The sequence below is a fragment of the Taeniopygia guttata genome, chromosome 3 (genome assembly GCF_048771995.1).
Source record: "Taeniopygia guttata chromosome 3, bTaeGut7.mat, whole genome shotgun sequence".
Classification (NCBI taxonomy): Eukaryota; Metazoa; Chordata; class Aves; order Passeriformes; family Estrildidae; genus Taeniopygia; species Taeniopygia guttata.
This window is the reverse complement of record NC_133027.1, coordinates 49,902,892-49,913,130: the sequence shown is the minus strand read 5'-3', so window position 1 is coordinate 49,913,130 and position 10,239 is coordinate 49,902,892.

The window sequence follows — 10,239 nt, the reverse complement described above, 5'->3', positions numbered from 1 at the left end:
AACTTTTTCCAATATTAATCTAAAGACTTTTTTGACAGCCTGACCCACTAGTGCTTCAGGAGAGGATCTGTAGTTCCTGAGCCTGCCAGCCTCAGGCAGCTTTCTCCAGCACCTTCAATAATCTCCAATCAGCACCAGGCAGATTTGATTAGGCAAACATGCCTCATCACTAATGCTCATGTCTTAGGTCAGAGCTGAGCTTTGAATATCCATCCCTAGAGCTGACAATTAATTCCTTATTTTCTGAAACTGCTCAGTGTGAGGCAAGACACACTTCAAAGCCTTTACTACCAAATAATCATATTGAATTACAACCCCACCGTAAAACAGGTCTTCACATGCTCCTGTAAGTTCAATCATTAAAGAATCACAATAAATCTCAAACAGAACAAACAGAAATAGTTACCACCATCAGAGTGCAAATTCTTTGACACTTCTGTTAATTAACTACATAACTGAATATGGAAATAATAGTCTTCCCCAGGCCACAGGGGAAATACAGGGACGAATAGTAACATGGTGGATGTTTTCTACCTAACTTACATCGCGTTACCCATCAGGGAATTTCCATTGGCAAATAGTTTTTTAACAGTTCATTAAATAATCTGTGTGTTTAGTAAAATGAGACTGAAATACAGATTACCCCTATTTTATTAAGTTCTTGGAATGCACTTTTGCTTTTGGATAAGTAATTACAGATTTGCTGAGCTCTCTGAAGCAATCTGGCTAATCTGAAACTGAAACCACCTTTGAAAATTTCTTGCTGATGCTGACTTAAGGAAACCTGTGAAGAATCAAAATCATCACTTGGGGTAATGGATGTAAAATCAATGCATGAAAATGCTACTTCACATTGGGTTGTGTGTAATCATCAGTGTTTACTTCATGCAAAATGTATCTTAAACCTGCAATTGTTAGAAGTTCTGACACATAAAGGGCCTAAAGTAAGGCCTATAGTTAAAAGCTAATTCTCCATTCCAGCTATGCTCTAGCATCTGAGAAGAAGACACACAGGAAAAAAAATGTGGTTTTTCTGCACAAAAATTACAGCAAGGTAATGGGTAATTTACAAGGATGTTAATTAAAATTTCTGTGGGGTATTACAAGGGTTTAGTAGTCACTGACAGATTAATTAACAGTGGGTAATAACTCCCCTTATAGCTGCCTGTAATTGATCCCAGCCTCTATTACTCTGTATTTAAAAAAACTTGTAATAAACTATTCTATATAATTTTCATAAATCAGAATAATTATTAATCATGTACAGAAATTAAGTGAAACAGGTGGACATAGGTATTCACTGTGGGATGTTCCCACTCAGAAAATCTAGCAGAATCAGTCTGGTAACCAAAACATGTACTTTAGAGAAGAAGAAACAACAAACTGCCATGATTTTAACAGACCAGATGCCATTAACTAAAAAGCAACATAGAAAGCACTTTTGACTTTCACTTGCTAAATGTAATCTAGCATTTACCCACCACAAGCCGGAGGTCAATGTCTCTTCCCTTCTAGCAAATGCTGGCTGTGGAGGAAAACTAAGGAGTAATGTTCTTCCTTTGAACGGTACTTCCATTAGCAGGAACACTGCTCTTTCTAAGTGGCTTTGCTGTTGAAGCACATGTCACTGCTCTTGAGAGTTTTACAGCAACAATGACAATAATAACTCCTTTTAGGTAAAAAATCTTCTTAAAATTTTTGAACAGAAACTTTCAAAAAATGTTTGTGTCATCACTAGACAGAACTTTGTCTTTTAAACTTTAGGTTGGGAAGATAAAGGCTTTTTCCTCTTCCTCTGGGTTTATGTTTGTACATTTTACAATAGAGTACCCATTCTTCACTTACATATCATACTGAAATAGGGAACCTATGCACTGATATGTGCTCTATCAGTTGTTAGTAAGTTGATGGGTGGTTGGGGATGAATTTTTTTGAAAACCTAGCTGATTACCCATCTTCTATTTTCTTGCCAGCTCTTTATTTTGCTTTCTGGTTTTCCACAGAATGGGTAAAGTTGGAAGGCAGTACAGTGGGTCATTTGGTCCAATCTCCCTGCTCATCCCAGAGCACACAGGAGGTGCAAGGTACACAGCACAGGATGGTGCCTCACAGGTTCTTGAGTATCTCCAGTGAGGGAGACTCCACAGCATCTCTGGGCAACCTGTTACAGTGCTCAGTCATCTGCACAGTAAAGAAGTTCTGACTCATGTTCAGGTGAAATTTTCTGTGCATCAGTTTCTGCCCATTGCCACTTGCCCTGTTGCTTGACTTCACCCAGCAGAGCCTGGCTCCATCGTCGTGGCACTGTCCTTTTAGATACTGACAGACATTGATGAGGTCCCCTCTCAGCTATCTCCTCTTGAGGCTGAACAGGCCCAGCTCCCTCAGCCTTTCCTCATGCAAGAGATGTTCCAATCCCTTAATCACCTTTGTGCTGAACTTGCTCCAGGGAGTTCGACATCTCTCTTGTACCGAGGAGGACAAAAATGAGCACTGTACTCCATGTGCACCCTTGCTTGGCTCCAGCAGGATCCAGAGGGGCAGGATCCAGAAGGGCAGGATCACCTCTTTTTTAGGGCATAAGGAGACTCTTGTGCATCACAGAGCCAAATTAGCAATGTCTGTGCTTCACCTTCTTCATTCTCAGCAAAAGTTTGCTACAAGGTTTGCTGATCCAGGCTTTCCATTAGTCTTTACACTGTCTTATACTTCAGACCAAACACAAGAGATATTAAGCTCTGACAGATCAATGGTAATATTTTGCATAACCCCTGCAAATTATAAAATTCTTCTTGAGAAAAAAAGAAAAGTATATGTATTGCTTGGAACATGTACTTGCATCCCTGATAAATATCCATCTTTGAAAATTTCTCCTAAGGCTGTGTTTTGTTACCTGATGTACAATTTGATAAGGTTGTGTGTGGCTTCTATAAAAAGTGCAATATTATCTCCTCTTTATTTTCCATTGTTTTGGTTAAGACTATACACTCAAAACTGTTTTTGTCTTCTTCTCCTTAATGATTCTTCAAAAATTATTATCAAGGATTTGTTACAGTTACTTTTGCTCATGTAAATATTTTTTAAAGTACTAGCAGACAAAAATATAAACACACAGTTAAGACACTCTAGGTCTGAAAATGGCAAGTATTATATTTCACGGCAAACACCACATTCTATTCAGGAGAATTAGAGCGTATATGTGCCCTATACACAGTTTACTGAAGCCCTTCCTCAGTATAATAAGGTGCATATTTATGACAAAAACACTGTAGCAGAAATCAGAGTGATTCTAAGCCAAGGTAAAGGTACTTCTTAGGATGTAAATAGCTGTATTAGAAGATATATCACTATAGTTGTACTTTGATTCAGTCTTTCTTTTGAGAAGAAATCCTATTCATGTTTTAGGGTTTTGATATAGTCAGCCTCATTTGGAGGTATTCAGTGCTTTTTGTTTGGGAAACCATCTAACGGGCACTACTCAGCTCTTTATGAATAGAAACTCAATTTCTTAAGTATAATAGAGCTGTTCATTGGGTCTGTCCTTGTGTTGAAATTCAAAATATATGTTCATAAATAAAAAGTGACATTATTCAGTCCCATCCAAAAGGATAGAAACCTAAACATTTCTTTATGAAGGTAAAATGAGGTGACTTGTAACAAAAAGGAGAGGCTTTTTTGTATCTTAGTATAGCTGGATACAACAAACAATGTGGAGTCTATAACAGCTCTAAGAGATATATTACAGACTGCAATGGCAGCCTTCTCTGGAGTATCGTGCTGAATATCTGAGCAAGGCTGTCAATCTCAGAGCAGCTAAATAGTATTTTTTGTTCTGAAAAGAGTGAGTGAGGCTAGAGAATGACTTGTAAATCTGGTCAGTATTTATTTATGTTTTTAAGGGTAATTCTGAACTGGCTGCTTGCAAAGGTGGTCTTGGTCAGCCTAAGGAGTTTTCCATTCTCTTCAGAAAAAGATTATTTGCTTGGGCAACAAATGTTTACCAATGTAAAATAGAAATAATATTTCTCCAAGCTGCTCGGTTTCAGTGAAGGTGAGCATAATTGCAAAACTGGGTTAATTATAAAATTCCTGTGGAGAGTAAGATCCCACAGATGTTTTTTAAGCAGGAGGTTCAGTGTTTTGGGTTTAGAAACAGAGTCACAGTCATAGAAAACTGGAGGAAATGCCAGTCTGCTTCTTGTTGTCCCCTTTCCCCTGGTGTCTGAGTCTCCCTGTGTCTGTTTTTCTCACAGTAGCCTAAAGCACCACCATGGAGCTTCTCCTGGGGTCTACAGAGGTTTCAGTGTGTGCTGGACCCCGAGGCTCCCTGCACCAATAACCCACATCCATGGGCCCACCTATCCCTTGTACAGCCTCTGTGTGGTTGGATGGATGTGCCACCAGGGTGTAAGAGTGAGGAAACATTTCCTAGGGCAAGATGAGCTGAAAGTAGGGCTTCTGGGACACACAGGAGCAGCAGCTGAGCATTACCAGAGCCCACTCAAAGTCCCTTTTTACCCCTCTGAATGGGGTACACTGAGGAGGTGCAAGGTACATAGAATCATCATAGAATGGTTTGGATTGGAAGGGACCTTAAAGATCATCTAATTCCAACCCCCTGCCATGGGCAGGGACACCTTGCGCTAGATTGGGTCACTCAAAGCCCTCTCCAACCTGGCCTTGAACTCTGCCAAGGATGAGGAAGTCACAACATTTCTGGGCAATCTGTTCTAGTCCCTCGCCACCCTCACAATTAAGAATTTCTTTCTAATACCTTATCTAATTTCTTTCTAATACCTCTTTCAGATTGAAGACTTTTTTTTTTTTTGTCCTATCATTACACTCACTCCCTTGTAAAAAAATAACAATTCATGGTTTTTTTGAGAAGCATGCTTCTGAGAATTTTGCTCAAACCACAGCAACCAATAATGTCATAAACCTGAGGACAGAGCTTCAAGAAGCTTTTTCCATATTAAAATACACTGCAAAAATTTTAAGCCACCAAGGTTTAGGCATTTAATTGCCCAGTGTGACCTATACCCTGAACTCCTACTCACTGAGTGTGTTGGGTTCTCAGCAAACTGGTAGCTGAGCCTGAAGATCCCTGTCTGAAATTCTGAATAGAAGTGTTCCTGAGAGCTGACAGAAGTTGAATTCACAAAAGCTTTTAGAAAAAATAGTTTGGCATTTAATCATAAGATTTTTCTCACTAAATGCAACATGATAATTGTTTAATTTGCTGTTTTAACTACAGTACAATATGTTTTTAAAGTTATATCAATTCTTCTTGTATTTAAAAATACCAGTTTAGTAAGCAAAACTGAGATATTTCATTATGCTTTTCCTTTACCTCTTTTTAATTATCTTTTTTTTTTTTCTCAGCTGCTTTGTGACAGAGACCTGGTTTGCTCATTCATTCTGTTCTCACAGTGCAACTTGAGCTGTGTTCAGTGTTATGTTACTTCCTTCCTGCATCGAGAAACCTCTATCATGCCCAATTTACACTCTTTGCTTTCACTGCACATCGTGTCAGCATTCCAGGCTGCAGTTAGTGGTGATTAAATAAGATAGAAATGCCCGAAATCTACTGGTGATCCTGCCTGAAACACAGGAGCTTCTGACAACTTGTCTGGTCTTTGTTCTGTGCAAGTTCAACTTGCTTGGAGTCTTTGCTCAAATGCAAATGTTGGATTTTTTTAAATACAAGACAAATCCAAAACAATTAATAACCTCAAAAAGCTCTCTTAATTTCGTTTAACAATCTGTAAAACTTCTTGGACATATGACCACAGTGTTTTCACTTCCACTGGCATAATATTACAGAGATATACAATTCAGTTCAATTGCCTTGAGGCACAATCTTGATTTTTTTAAAAAAAATAAAGATGGCTAAATCAATATGAAAATAAGTAAAGTAGTCAAAATTTAGGGTTGAATTAGACCATTCCCCACTGCTATATTCCAGCCTTTCATGAAACTCGCTAGATTTCAAGTGTGACCTATTTTGCTAAAAAAAGTAGAATTTCTGTAAGCAAACTCTGCCTAGTCAGTGTCTGCAGCTCTTTGCATGCCACTGTCCATTTAAAAACATATTAATGAAGAACAGAGGCTACCATGATATTGGACTTCTGTCTTAAGAAAACTCTGTGAAACTGTACTCCTAAATCTTGAGAAAGCTATCAGATAAATGTAGGAGTCACACCAACATTAGTACTTTTCCTGAAGGCAAATGCTGCAATTTGAGCATAAAATCAACCAGATTATGAGGGAGCAGAAAATCCATGCAAAGCAGCCATAGAAAAACTCTCTGCATGGCTTCTGCTGCTCATGGGATTATCCACTTAAACTCCTGTTCCTCCTCTGCTCCTGATGGTGAGGTTGGGTTGGCCATCTCCCCTAGCCTCTACCCCCACTGCGGGTGTTGGTTTCTAACAAAATCTTTCCCTTTCTCTCCCCCAGCCACTGGGACTCTCACAGGGGCTCCTCTGGCTGCAGTTAAGAATGCACAGCTGATCAGAGACCGAGAGATGGCTTGATAATCTATGGATTGATGCTCCCACCCACGTCTGTTGGGACTACCTAGTGGGTAATTCTAATTAATTTATTTCATTATGAAAGCCCTCCTTTAACTTCTGTTCCCCTGCCTTATTGAAGTGTATCATCCATTAGCCAGTGCAAGTGTAAGGTTCCTCCCCTTAAGAGCATGGCTTCAAACCCAGAAATTGTCCTGTGCTGGGCTGGGATATTGTTTGGAGCAAGGCTCTGCTGCAGCAAATCTGGATTTCAGCTTGCTTGCTGTGAGCTGACCACTCCCAAGGGAACAAACATGAAGATCAGGCAGATAGATAATCAATGCTTGCTTTAGCAGGATCTTTGGATGCCACAGGGGTGTGGAGAGAGGGATGGGTGTTCTCCTGCAGAGCGTGATGCCGGTGAAGTCTTCAAGGCAGGATCCCTGTGACAGGACTTCCTCCTGTGATCGGAAACGAGATAAGAGTGAAACTCTAACTAAAGGGCCTCTTCTCAAAAGTAAGATTTAATGGCTTCTAAATGATCGTGTATCTATCTAATGGATTTAGCCTATGGCAGGAAAAAAGGAAAAAGAAACTAATTAGGAAATCCAGGACTGAAGTTAAAGCTACTGTGAAGCAAATCTCAGCAAAATAAATTAGTACGGGCTCCTTCTCTCCAAAAACATCCAGGGAAAACAATAGAATTGGAAAGCAATTTATGTTTAGCACATTAACAAAAATAACTAGAAGTAATTTATGTTTAGCACTCTAACAAAATAACTAGAATAACTCCATTCTTTCAGGAAGAACTGAATAAAGACCAGGTCTAGGGCTTTTATTTTTGCTTACCCTTTATTTTCTCAAGACAGTACTAAATTACAGATAAGCACCAAGTATGTAATGACTGGTAACAGCACATAGTTCAGGCAAGTGAATCGTGTGCCTTGTCACAATATTGATGTGCTTTATTAAGGAATGTTCAGACACTGCCTTTGCAACAGTGTAAACATGACCATTAACCAGAGTGAAGAGGACAGGGCGAGTATGGCAGGCACAAACAGATCATCTACATCGCCTGACAAAGAATATACCTTTCCAGCATTGAAAAGCATCAGTGGTGTAAACAGAAAAGCTGAGATGAATGGACAGAAAACAAGCAAATATGACCAGTGGCATCTGTTAGCTGCAAATCTGGATCTCTGCACTTTGGGGTAGTTGGTAACATTGGCATGTGTCTTGTGAGGCGCTTAATTATCATCTGCCTGCGCTCTTCATGAACTGTATTTATTTTCATTGATTTTTAAATATTCATACTATCAGGTACTCAGGCTGATACTTTCTTACTTCAGGTAAGAAAGAGAGATGTGAGGCACGTGCTAAAGTGGCCTCCAGTGTATTTGCACTGACTCTAACACAATCCTTTTTTTTTCCACTTCAGTGGCTGAACAATCAGTCCCAGATGGGAAAGATCCCATATAAACCCTGTTCCTCACCTCAAGATTTTGATCAGCCTCCACTGAAGATGCTGTGAATGATGGGCTCCTGTGCTGTCTTGTATAAGTTGGAGCAAGGTGTTTGTTTATATGCCTCCCAAAACTGGGAGCAGGAAAGAGGGAAATGCAAATATGAATGAACCTTAAAGACATGTGAGCAGCTCCTTCCTCTCTCCTCTCCAAGAGCTGCTCAACCCACAGCACAGAGCAGTTTCATGTGAGCATGCTTTCAGAGACTGGCCTTCCAGATACATTCTGGGCAAATGGAGAGCAACTGGCACAACTTAGAATAATATTATAAGCTCAAGAGCTCGTAGCACAAGATTGTAGCCTACATGCTGCAGAAAACCAAAGGCAAAACCTGCCAGGAGGTGCTGATCTCACACTCAGTTCATCCCTCCCTCCTCTTTCAGTTTCTCAGAGGCTTCAAATAATGGTTCTGTCATTGGTGCAGGTTAGTGAGCACAGCTCCCCTTCTCCTCTTGCCATTAGGGTCTTTCATGTCTTATTATCGAGGTGTCTAATCTTCCTGCCCTTTGTTGAGCATTGCGAGCCTTGCTGCAGCTGTTCTGTATGAGTTCAATGTAGCTCACTAGATAGATGTGGGGATGAGACTCTCCAAATACTTGTGTTCTGCTTAGATGTTATCATGAAAACAAAGCAGCCTTGACCTTTCACATAACTTAGCCAGCCATGAATGGTGGCAAGCCCTGTCCCCCAGCCACATAAATTTCATCAGCTGCTGTTATGCAGAAGAGCATTTTATCTCCCTTACTTTTGACATCTTAATTTGGTTGCAGGGCTTTCCTAGAAGCTATTCTTTGTATATTTTCATCCCCAGCTTTTGCCTGCTGGAAGGTATTAGACAACAAAGTGCTGCCTGGACACTTTCATTTGTAGAACATGAGCTAATTAGCACTTTTAATGGGTTTAATGGATTGCACCAGAGTCTTATAGAAACAATGCTTCTTATCTAGCTAGCAATAATTGGGAACACAAATGAGTAGATCCCATTCTTCCTTGTAATTGCATTAAATCAGCTGATGTCTTAGCTGGAGCAGTACCAATGTGAATCCATTTATGAAAGCTGCTACACCTTCCACTTTGTCTCTGTGCTCATATATGTTTGTACTCGTTTCAGTGAAACTACCTACATGTACTGTTTCTACTAGTGTGCAGCTCCCATTATGTTTTAGTACCATTTACTGTTCGTAATGAGATACTATGAGATGACACAGCTTTATGATTAAGAGCTACCTTCTATTTCTTAATCCCTTGTTATGCAGTGTTACATGTATTAGATGGTTTACATATTAGATGTTAATTAAAGGGGAGCAGATGGAATCTGTCAGCATCAGAAAGGCTGTGTGTTCCAGTTTGTGAGCCAGCAGAAGCAATCCACTGGTTTGCCAGGATGCAGCCCGCTCAGTAAAACTGTTGTGTGTGAGTGGACAATCAGAACTGCAACTTCTTTGACATTTAACTGCAATGTGATGGATTAATAATAAAGCAATTATAAAGTAGTTAAGGAAAACAGACTTGCTGAGCAGCAGCTGCTGCTTATGTGAATATATCCTTGATGGAAAAATAGCTTTGATGCCGAACATGAAGTGTTGTGCAAAAATGCAGCACGTTTGCTTTTATTCACTAGTCTCCTCCCACCTTCCTGAAAACAGATTTATTTCTGTGTAGTAACTAAACATTTGTGCAATATTTTTTCTACTGCTGGTGCTTCAAAATTTCTCTATATGTCTTCACAGGCAAATGAACCTCTCAATTTTCCATGTGTGGGGAGTAAATTGAAGAGTGGGCTCTGAAATTTCTAAGTTACACAACAGCTTCTGGTGGGAAGATGGCTAATGGCAATGCGTCCAGGCCCAGCCTTTCATTCACCAAGTCCCATCTTTACTCAGAAACATCCTCAAGCATAGAAGCAGAAAACTGGGTCGCTGTGGTGGTGATTGTCACCAGCCAGTAAGCTGCAATATTATTTATTTTCTCTCTATGAATCTCTTCTCAGTGGTGCACTTGATGATACCACTGTAAAAGGGATGTTCTATGATAGTTGTGGTAGGACATGTAGCGAGACAAACATTTTGTCCCCTTTAAAAATTAGATCACTAATCAATAGTTTTTTACAGAAAGCCCTAAGTAGTCTTCAGAGAATTCTGTGTGAGGATGAGCTGTGGAAAGATGAGAAGCAGATGAAAATAATGACTAGGTATGGGAAAGGA